This window comes from Pseudopipra pipra, chromosome 3 (assembly GCF_036250125.1).
Source record: "Pseudopipra pipra isolate bDixPip1 chromosome 3, bDixPip1.hap1, whole genome shotgun sequence".
Taxonomy (NCBI): domain Eukaryota; kingdom Metazoa; phylum Chordata; class Aves; order Passeriformes; family Pipridae; genus Pseudopipra; species Pseudopipra pipra.
This window is the reverse complement of record NC_087551.1, coordinates 60,383,356-60,395,084: the sequence shown is the minus strand read 5'-3', so window position 1 is coordinate 60,395,084 and position 11,729 is coordinate 60,383,356. Positions and strand designations below refer to the sequence as shown.

Sequence of the window (11,729 nt, the reverse complement as noted above, 5' to 3'; positions counted from 1 at the left end):
ATCATGTTACAGTCCTTTAAAAAAACACCAAGCAGACCTGCTCATTTTCTTCAGTCATCAGAGAATCACTGGCTTTCACCCCCCCAAAAGCTTTCTGATGGTGGTGGGAGCCTGGCTGGTTGCTCTTCTCTACATGGTGGAGTGGAAGGTTTCCTATGCCTTTCAGGGTGTGCCTGTGGAGGTCCTGGTAGCAGATGAGAACTAAAGGGGAACAGTTACTTCCAGATATTCAAGAGCCCTCCCTAGTGTCAAGGTCTTCAGGGCATCAACCCCCAAAGAGCTGAAAGTTAGGAGATGTAAGTTTACAAAAATGTAGGCCCAAACTAAAAATTCTTCTTCTTTCAACACAGAGAGAAATTACTTCCCAGTAACAAAATTACATAAATTTGGAGAGAGCATGTAAGTTCTTCAGGGCATCAACCCCTTCAGCATGCACGGGAATTTTGGTGGACATGTGCACCAAGGGACAGGACAGCTTGTTAGCCACTGTCACATCCTTCAGAAGCATCAACCCTCTCTGTCTGGGGTAGGGAGGGAAATAGGAGAAGAAAGTCAGAGACCTGCGGGCAAGACTCGTGTTCCTGATTTGCTGCAGGGATCATGTAGCTGGTCTCAGTGCAGCCCACAGCAAGGGCTCTGCCTGAGGGGGCACCCAGCTGGCAGAATTATGCATGTTAAGAAAATTATTATTTCAAATGACCGGTCTTCTGAGATGGTTTATGATGTCTGACTTCTGAACATTTACATGAAGAGACAAGGGAAGGGAAGAAAAAAAATGGGAAAACATTTTAATGTCAAGGCTTTTTTGACAACACAGATGAACATCAGCCCTTACTGAGCTTTAAGCTCAGGATCAAAAAAACTGTTGGTTGCTTGAGTTTTCCTGCTGGAAAGACCAGAACTCTGTAGTGTGCAGGGAGCCTGCCCCCCCCTGCTGGCTTGGCAGGAGAGAGAACAACAACCACACAACAGTATAAATGCACTTCTGAAAAGGCTGTTAATTAAAAAAGGAAAAAAAAAGGATTGTATATATCATCCACATGACACTGACACATTCCAATTTGTATTATATGACACATACTTGGAATGTTTACATGACTGATAAGCATATTAATAAGCCAAGCTTTGACAGGAAAGTATATTTCAAGGCTTGGATTTCTTTGACATAGAACTCTGTTCAGGAGATAATTAGTGCTGCCTGCTATCCTCTTTCTCACAGTAGAATTTTTTCCCATACAAGAAAGATTATTCAGGGCTTTAAAAATCCTGTTCAGTTAAATGAAACTAGTAAAGGGTAACAGAGCACACGCCAAATAAGAGACAAAGAGAAAATAAAAACTGATTAATTTAAGGAATCATTTGAAGATCAACTCTGAATTTTGTTTTGATTCTGAAATAGCTGGTAATCAATATTGATTTTGATGACTACTTTTACTATTTTTGCTACACTATGAACTGTATCCAATGTTCACCTCTGAATAGGAATGAGCAAACCAACTTGGAAGTAGATATGTTTGCTGCTCCAACCATTCTTTGAATCCTTACTCATTTAGAGGATGAAACCCAGACTACATCCAGCCTAAGAGTCTGAACTTCCGCATCCAAGGGAGCTTCTGGTTTAGTCTCCATATAAACTAGACCCACACCTCTTCTTGTGTGGTGGCCTTTTCACTCAGTGTGCTATGCTATGGGTCCTCTGTCTGTAATCTGTAGGGTGTGACAAATGTAAATATGTCTTTAGAGACTGAGACCAGATAGTTCCACTGTTTCTTCCGTAGCAGTGATGGAGGCATCCCACCTTCAGAGTGATTTTTGTCTATGACAGTGTTGTGCATGTGTCAAAGACAGAAGAGTTCAAATATCTGATTCCATCATTACTTTTGAAAGGCAATCACTCAAAAATTATTGTCATAGACTTTCTGGTTTGTTTCCTGCAATGCAGACTGGAAGGGCCTGGTCTGGGGTTTTTCTGCAAACCCCAAAGAGATTGTGACAGAAGACAAGCATCTGTCAGAAACATTTCTGCGGGTCCAGCTGGGAGTAGGTGTCACTAGCAGAAAGTCTGCGGCAGAAATCACCAGCAAGCTGGGAAATCCAGTGGGAAGGTAAAAAGAGATGTTCTTTCTTAGTAACTTTAAATCAAATTGACCTAATATATTTTGAATTTTTACAAGCAGGAGCGCCAGTTTAATTTGTTAGCAATACTGTTAAAACACAGAGTTAGTACTTATTAAACCATCCATCTCTTTATGGTAGTACATCATCACGTGTAATGGAGCAGTATCCTTTAGTCTGCCAAAACAGAGATTATGTTAATCTATAATAAACTGACAGGGAGATATGTTTGGAGTTTTTTAATCAGACTTGATTCTCCATACTTCAGAAACTTTACTTGGAATTTGAACATGCAAAATGCCTTCCTTATTACGAGGTGTAGCCATTTTTTTTATTTATTTTTTTTTTTTAAAACGAAGAGCCACCAGTATTCTTCCACGTCTGAGGTGTCCCAGAACAATTAGGGCTGGAAGGCACTGCAGGAGGTCTTTGGTCCAACCTCTCTGAGCAACCTGCACCCCTGCATGACTGTTCTCATGGTGAAAACTATTTTCAGCATATGCCCATTTTCTCTCAAGCTCTTGCCATACACCACTGGGAATAGCCTAGATCCCTCCTCTCACCCAGTGCCCATGGATGCTGAGAGGGCTGCTGTTAGGTCCCCCTCAAAAGCCATCTCTTGCTCAAGCTTAGCCAGCCCCATCCCTAACCTTATCCACAAAGCACAGGTTCTGCAAACCCAACCACTTGGGGTCCTCCCCTCTAAACTTCATCCAGTTAGACAACTTATTGATGTCTTTCTTGTCATCACAGGTCCAAAACTAGACACTGCATCTTGAGGTGATGCAGTTAGTGATGAGTAGAGAGAGAGCTAATACCTTTTCTTAGCCTCCTTTCCTGCCAGGACACACTGCTGACTTGTGATGAGCTCACTGGTCTTCCTCATAGAGCTGCTCCCCAGCCAGTCTACATAGCCTACGCTATTGCCAAGGGCTCCTCCTTTCCAGGTACAGGACTTTGCATTTGTCTTTGATTAGTTTTCTAAGGTTCCTGTCAGTCCCTTCCTCCTGCCTGTCTAAACTGTCTAAACTCAGTCCTTGAGTGGCTGCCCTCCCCCTGTGGGTATTGATGATGCCCCCAGTCTGAGGTCATCTGATGAGAGTGCATAGAGTCACCTATTCCAGGTGATAAAGCTGTTAAACAGGACAGCTCCCAGGATGCACTTCTGCAATTTTCCTCATGTAACTTGCCTATAGGTAAGGAGCGACCCATTCCCTGCTACTGTTTGAGCACAATCGTTCAACTCTTTTTACTCAGTTGCCTGCCCATCCAGTTATTCATAGCTAACTTGGATGCAAGGAGACAGAATTGAAAGTCTTGCCAAAGTCAATGTAAACTACATGCAGTGCTATCATAGAATTATAAAATCATTAAGACTGGAAAAGACCTCCAAGATCATCAAGTTCAACCTTTGACCAAACACCACCATGCTCTTGCCTCATCTGCAAAGAAATTGGACTACTCAGGCATGACTTATCATTGGTAAGTCTGTGATGGCTTTTCAGTCATCTTCTGCTACATGTGCCTGAAATGTGTTCCAAAACCAAATAAGTTTACAATATAATAAGTGACTCTTCCTCCACAAGAATTAAATGTCTCTCTGTCTTTTCAATAAAGCCTTCTAGGAATCCACCCTGTCCATCAGGTGCTATTGGGAAGCCCTATTAGCATTTCCAGGAACATTCCTATCCTTGAGGTAAATCTTCCAGCTTAGTGTTTTGGTTGCAACTTTTGTGATGCTTTAAACCTCATCGCTCAGATTGTCTCCCAACTGTGCAAGAGACTGATGCTCTTACATGCCTCCAGCATTTCTACAAAATCCAAGGTCAAGGTCATGGCAGGAATGGCTATGGTAATTTTTTCTTCTGAGGGGAGCCAACGTGCGGGATAGCAGGTGGAGGCTGGAGCATGCTCATTTCTTGCTCCAGCATATGTCAGGAATAAGGTTGATCAAGTTGGGTGCCAGGACATGTGTACTCACCCTTTGGACACTTTGGAGTCCACCAATATAGATGTAGGTCCTGTAAAGCCAAATAGCTGAGAAAAGTCTGTGTTTGTGCCTGAGCAGAAGAGACATTTCAGAACAATGTGCACTCCAATGGAACAACAGGTCCACTTCTGGAGAGATATCAAATCCATGCACAAGGCATATACTGTGTCTTTCTTGGGGACTGACACTATAATGCTGGTAGACCCAAGCCTCACATAGTGTTAACTAGTCTTTGTCAGGTGAGAAGGTGGGGTGTTTCGATAAATTAAGTAAACAAGATTAAATCTGACCTGGCCGAGTCACAGGGGTTAACAGTCTTGGCAAAACACACAGCAAGCAGTGGTGGCATAAGAGGTAGATAGAAGAAATGTAGGCTTAAATAACTTCTGAAGTATGTCACTTAATGCACCAGCAGCATGAACCGTAACTTCAGCAGAAGGGAAGAGCACCATCTACTGAATATCAAAGAAAGTTGTCACTTTTCTTACGCTTTCATTGAAACATTAAGGTTGAAAAAGATCTCTAAGATCATTGAGTCCAACTGCTAACCCAGCACTGTCAAGTTCCCCACTAAACCATGTCCTCAAGTGCCCCAACTACACTTTTAAGTACCTCCAGGGATGGTGACTCAACCACCTTCCTGGGCAGCCTGTCCCAATGCTTGACAACCCGTTCAGTGAAGACATTTTTCCTTATATCAAATCTAAACCTCCTCTGGCACTTGAGGCCCATTTCCTCTTGTCCTATCATTTGTTACCCGGGAGAAAAGACTGACCCCCACCTTGTTACAACCTCCTTTCAGGTAGTTGTAGAGAGCAATAAAGCTCTCCTCTGAGCCTCCTTTTCTCCAGGCTAAACAACCTCAGTTCCCTCAGCTGCTCCTCATCAGACCCTTCACCAGCTCCACTGCCCTTCTCTGGATATGCTCCAGCACCTCAATGTTCTTCTTGTAGTGAGGGGCCCAAAACTGAACACCTTCAGTAGAGGTTGCTCATTCATGGACAAACCAGCAGATACTGGGAACTGTATAGGTTACTGGGAAGTTACTTAACCTGTATTAACAATTGGCTGGATCATATCAAGGAGACAAAAGGATTACGTCCCTCTCAAACCTTTAAGACCTTTCTAGAACTCTGAAATTCACAATAGCCATAATATCTGAATCCTTTCTTCACCCTGCTGTCTATTAGTTACATGTTTATCTAGCGAAGCTAACTCATTAAACTGTAAAAATATTTTAAAATTAAAATTAAAAAAAAAAAGGGGATTAGTTAAAGATTAATCAATTTTATTATTAATGCAATGGATTATGAGCCAGCTGGGAAATCACTTATTTGGGTTGACCTTCTTTCCTACTATTGTAATAATGTGCTCTTCCACCCATCCCCAGTCCTTTTCTCTCCACTTAGATGTGCTCTTAGAATAAAATAAGCCTCAGATTTATATTTCTAGAATTTTTTGGTCATGACTTTATTATTTCTTAGTTTGGCTTTTTAAAGCACTTGCTAAATTTGCTTGTAGTATGAAGCTACAGTAATCTACCATCCTCCTACACTGCAGTCTGTTCTATCCTACACCACATAAAGACTCTGTTGCTGTCACGGGGTGGGAACTGTGCATTGAAGCACCTAAAATAGATTCAAAAGGAAAAGAAGGGCTACAAAGAAAAATGGGAAGACATTCTGAGTGCTCGGTTCTGTGCTAAGGACAAAACTGCATTTTCACATCTCCATATCTTTTGAAAAAATTACCCCTTTACAAGAAAACTCAAGATAATCTCACTGTTTTGATTCATTTTCTGAAAGATATAACCTTCTTAAAAATTCACTTCTGAACTCTGGCCAGCTCAACAAGCACAGCTTTATCAGCTCTGTAAAAAAGGAATAACAGGTCTTAACCAGAGATGCAGCCATTTTATTTAAAAAATCTGGCATGCACATATTACTTGCACAGTGGGAAGTGCCGATCTCCATAACACAATCATTGCCAGAGACAGCATAATCACATCAAAAGCCCCACCTCCATGCTTCCTTAGCTGCTGGTACTTCACTAAATATTTTAGCAAAATTACATTGTGACATCTAATTCACTCATGCCATGATCCAAATGAAAACAATACATGACATGATAACATTATTTTTCTTCTTTTACTTGGAAGTAATTTTAAACTTATAATAAAGGATTCCCAAATAGATGAGTTGGTTAGCTTTGGAAATATCAAACATACCAGGAACAAGCAGTAGGATCATATCAAAATTCTATCTTTCAGGAATACAACTCATGCAATTTTTTAAAAAGTACAGAGACATATCAGGTTAAGTTTTATAGGCAAACAAGCAGCAAAGCCTGATCAGCTTGTCAGTTCAAGGATGATAGTAAACGAATTTCCCATTTCACAAAGATTGTCATAAAATCATAACACAAGTCTGACCAGAGGTCAGAAGAAACTTCAAACAATGAAAATTAAAAATAAATAAACAAACAAAAAACCCCCCAAAACCCCAAAAAACCCAACAAACAAACTAAACCCCCAAAAAACCCAACGCGCTAACATTATCAGTAGTTCTGTTTTTTTTTTTAACAAAATATTCCAATTTTCATTTGTCTAATGAGATACAACATTTTAAAAACTATACCAAACCCACATTTTGAAAGGAAAAAAAATTAATGGTGAATCATTTTTATTCTTTCAGTTGAAATGAATGCAGTGCAAAATTCTTTTGAGAAAATGTTGACTGAGAAGCAGTCTCTGACAGAGGCAACTTTCTTCTGAGCCATCTTACTGCAATTGCCTGTGATTTCCCTGCTAATGCCCTGCTGGGTACTATGTGTTTCTCACACACAGCCATTCTACCGTCAAGATGACAACAAATGTGGGATGATTATTAGGGAAAGTCCTTGTGCGGACAAACTCTCTGCAGTGATACACAAACCCTTTTCTTACTTACAAACTGCTGCCAATGGCTCTACTGTCACATTTTTCTCTGGACTGGATTGGCAAAATCTCTACAGCATGGCACACTATCTGCGGGATCTCTGGGTACAGTAAACTCCTGCAACTGTAGGTGCCTTTGGGCACTGGTACCATCTGGTGTCTCTGGCTCTCAGCTTAGCACATACCATTTTGTTTTTGAAAGATTGAAGTATCAGGTCATGCCTCAGCTCCTAGGAGGAAAATTGACTGATCATTATGGTTTGTGATCTGCAGAAGGTCATGATGCAGATGTAGACACCGCTCCTGATGTGGCCTTCTGTAAAACTGATGAACTGCATTAAGACCATAAGTTCTCCCCAGAAATATTTAACGTGACAGTTTGTTTTTCTTTCAGTAACAACATGTGGAGGCCGAAGAACGTATAACCTATGCTTTGCAACCTATGATGCTGGAAGAGCATTGTGTTCTTCCTTTGGTAAGCCTCTGAGTCAATTTGCATTTAACCATTTCCTTAGCCATGCTGAACTCCTTTTGGTATTACTGATGAAGCTCATAGCTAGAAATGACACCCAGCTCCCAATGTGGGACTTGTCAAGTAGTTCCACTTCAGAGAAGGTAATGGCCCAAGGCCATGATGGTTTCACTCAGAGGATGGGGACATATACTTATGATATTCTGGTTTCCACAATATGGGAAAGGAGAGTGATTAACTTTGTCCTTTTGAAGCTGACCTTTGTGTTAGTATCTGCACAAAATTTCTTCATTTGTGGGAAGCTAAGTAGACCTCTTCCCTGAAAAATCAGTTGCTTTACAGTCTTCCAGATACCTGAAAGGTGCCAACATACTCTCCACCCTCACAGGAAACTTTAGGTGGGAAGAACTCCTAACTCTGTGATTGGATAGAGGTAGCAACTCCAGTACAAGGAGAGTGAAAACACAGTGGTGTACAAGAGGAGATAGAAAAGAACTCTACAAATTTGAGGTACTTTTTAAAAGAACAAAGCCAAGTGCACTTTAACAAGTGAAAAATTATGCACAATAAAGCAACTGCCCAAGTACAGAGTAGGGGACGTTGGTTAGAGGGTGCCCTGCAGAAAACACAACATCCTAGACTTGATCATAGTCTGAGAGCAAGTTAAAAATAGCCATCATCCTTAGAGGGAAAAAATGGAACACCATCTCAGAATGTAAAAAATGGAGTATCTATTATAGTATAGTAATACATAATTCCTTTGGTTTCCTCAGTACTGGTGAGACCCAACTGCAGAACCAAGTCCAATTTTGGTACTTCAGGAAAGAAACTGAGCAATGGGAGAAGGTCAGCTGAAGAGCAACAGGAATTATCAGTGGTCTAGGAAGCACAACCCACAAAAAAAGTTGGAAGGAACATAAATTGTTTGTCCTAGATAATAAAAGAAGCAGAAAAGATATGACACAAGTCTTCATGTACTTCAAAAGAGAAAATTTTAGAAGAAAGGCAATAATTTGCTCACAACATTTACTGCAGAAAAGACAAGAGCAAATTGTCTCCAGGAGACAAAAGATCAACATTAAAACATCAAAGGAGGAATGTGAGGCTCTGAAATTGATATGGTAATATTCCTCATTCATATCTATACTGTATGTTCTTATTTACAGGCACAGAAGGTCTCTGTTGAAAATTTTCCGCAAGATTACTTCCCATCCGTTCCACTGACAGGTGCACTGAGAGATTGATCACAAAGCTAAATCAAATGGTCGTCTGATTCTGAGGAGTTAGTACTGCCCTTCACTATATTACTAGGTGAAAATGCACCACAGCAAAAAAATTCTTACAGGAAGATGCTCTCCTTACTGTTCATTGCAACCACGCTGATTTTGTTAAATGTGCATTCACAGACTAGGCAGACCCAGACACATATGGCACGTAACTGCTAATGCTGTCACAGTTCTTAAAGGTGATTGCCAAGAACAATTCATTGAAGTGGGTAATTTGCTTACTGTGTAAAGAAAATTAGCACCTTTGAAGCCAAAGTCTGGAAAAAGAAGAAAATACCTTCACTATTATATATTTTTGTGAAACAAGCAGCAATTAATCTATGTGGGCAGAAGTGTGCACTGGGTCAGAATAGGCCTAGTAGGAGGATCTATGACCCTCTATTATCACTGAGAGGGTAGTAATTGATAGAGATACTTTGCTTTAGCATCCTCCCCTTGTGATGTGGTCAGCTTAGCTGCAGCTGCAGATGCTTTTTTTGTGATAAAACTGTGATTTGAAAAGTTAAGGAGCCTTCTGTTACAACTAATCTTTCCTTAGTTATGAGTGACCTGAAATAAAACAAATGTTGTAGAACCAGCATGGATGTTATTCTGCAAGATCACTCAGCATGCAGCCCCTTACTCAAGTGACTCATGGTCCTGGGGACTACAGGGGGGAACAAACCTCCCTCCCAGGCTCTGCACTGAACTCACAGAACTGGTCTGAGCTAGAAAGTGAAGATCTTTCCAAGAGTGATCAGCCTTGACCAAAGCAGTTCCCCTTCGGAGAAAGAACTGAGCCATGCCAGCTGGTGTCTCAGGAGTCTGCACACACAAAACACACATGCTTCAGCAGCAGAAGTCAGCGAAGAAGGATACCCAGCTTACTCAGTGTCTTTTGGAGCCTGACTTACTTATGCATCTTATAAAGCAAGACCTTGGTTTTTTGTGTGAAACCCATCACCACTAGCTGTTCACTAGAAATAATTTTGGAAGTACAGATTCTAGAAACCTAGTTGGTCTGGGGAGGAAATAGCCCAGAGATTTTGCTCACTGTGATTTGTAAGTTGTGCTCTGATTTCAAAAGCCCTGCTCGTGCACAAGCACTGAGGAAATAAGGCAACCCAAGCAAGTGCTGTCGAAGTGCTCAGCAAAGCCAGCAGGGCTGTGCCACCAGCAGTGCTGGCACCTGGGGCCTATCCATGTCTCTCGTTCTGCAGAGCTTGCAAGTGGGATGAAGACATGACTTAATGAGGCAGCTGGGAGCTGAATCTAAAGTGATAACAGAATACACAAGGGTGATAACACACTAGTGATCCCAGAAGACTATGTTTTCCTTACAGGGAAGAAAAAAATATTCTTTGTGAAGAAATTATCCTTAAATACTGTATTGTGTTTTGGGAAATATGTGAAAGATATAGGTCATTAGGAGGGTATAAGGTGAAAAGGGGATAGCAGTCAACTGGCAAAGAATTGTGGCTTCTTCATTAATAACTCCCAGCAGTATTGCAAAGCAGGAACAGCAGGCCATGTTCAGCCAGGAAGTCCATCCTTAGAGGAAACTTCTATTCTCTTCATATGTTATTTGTAAGTACTGTGTGAAGCTTGAACCTTAACAATTTTTTATGACATACAATTTGCAGACATACCACTGTGTTTTACTGTACATGAGAAAAGAGAAATCAGCATGAAATTTCAGAATGAGATATACATGTTGGGTGAGATATACCTTATATCAAATAACGCTTAACTGTTAATTTATACCTTTACCAAGGAGCAAAGTATGAGATGACATTGCTCTGCAGTACCATATGGTATCTAGTGTCCATCCATATTGGAAAAGAGAGGAAAAATAATAGTCTTGGAGAACAGGATGCTTTTCATAGAACAAGTGCTACGGCTATTCCTTTTAATAGCAGGAGCAGGAAAGCTGAGGCCCTAAAAACACTCTAGACACAGTAGCACTGAGAACAGTTGCAGAGCCTAGTTACTCTGCTCACAAACTCAGACACTTGAACATCAAATCACTTTTCAAAATAAAATTACACACTTCAATGTTTTATCTTTCAGTAAAATTCTGCCTTTAAAGAAGGAGATACTTTGATCTTTAATTCGTCCCTATTGATATGGCTGGAATGTGTCCATATGGCTGATGTAGTTGCTAGGCTACTCTTGATAATTTTTGATCAATCATGAAGACTGGGAAAAGTGCCTGAAGACTGGAGGAAAGTAAAGGACAATCTTGACTTGAAGAAGGGCAAGACAACTACAGGCTGGTCAACCCCACTTTGATCCCAGGAAATGAGAAGGAGCAGCTGATTCTGGAAACTATTTCCAAGCATATTAAAAACAAGAAAATCATCTGAGTAGTAAGCATGGATTTACCAATTGGGAAGTCATTCTAGACCAACTTGGTAAATTTCCATAATGAAATGACTGGCCTGGTAGATGAGGGGAGAGCAGAGGTTATTTTCTACCTGGACTTCAGTAGGACTTTTGGCACTGTCTCCAGAAAATCCTCATAGAGAAGCTGTTGATATATGGGTTGCACGAACAGACAGTGAAGTGGATTCAAAACTGACTTAACAGTCACGCACAGAGAGTGGTGATCAGACACAAAATCAGCTTGGTAGCCACTAACTAGCAAGTTTGCTGATGATACCAAACTTGGGAGGAGTGGCTAATATGCTGGCAGGTTATGCTGCCATCCAGAAGGACCTCAACAGGCACTTGTGAGGCCACACCTGGCATTCAGTTCTGGGTTCCCTAGTACAAGAGAGACATGGACATACTGGAGGTAGTCCAGTGAAGGGCCATAAAGATGATTAAGGGACTGGAGTACATCTACTGCAAGTAAAGGCTGAAAGGTCTGGGACTGCTCGGTTTGGAGAAGTCTTAGGTGGATCTTATCAATGTGCATGAATACCTGAAAGAAAGATGCAAAGAGGATGG

At 41.0% G+C, this 11,729-nt stretch overlaps 1 long non-coding RNA gene across 3 annotated transcripts; it reads left to right on the top strand.

Annotated features, from left to right (window-relative positions):
- Nucleotides 1-464: 464 nt before the first annotated feature.
- Nucleotides 465-11,500, top strand: LOC135411654 (uncharacterized). Of its 3 annotated transcripts, none has more exons than XR_010429247.1 (3): nt 465-2,105; nt 7,435-7,515; nt 8,679-11,500. It is a non-coding gene; the product is annotated as an uncharacterized LOC135411654 (long non-coding RNA). The 3 variants fall into 3 exon arrangements; XR_010429248.1 differs by having other exon boundaries at nt 8,286-11,500; XR_010429246.1 differs by having other exon boundaries at nt 7,435-10,364; nt 10,848-11,500.
- The last annotated feature ends 229 nt before the right edge of the window (nt 11,501-11,729 follow it).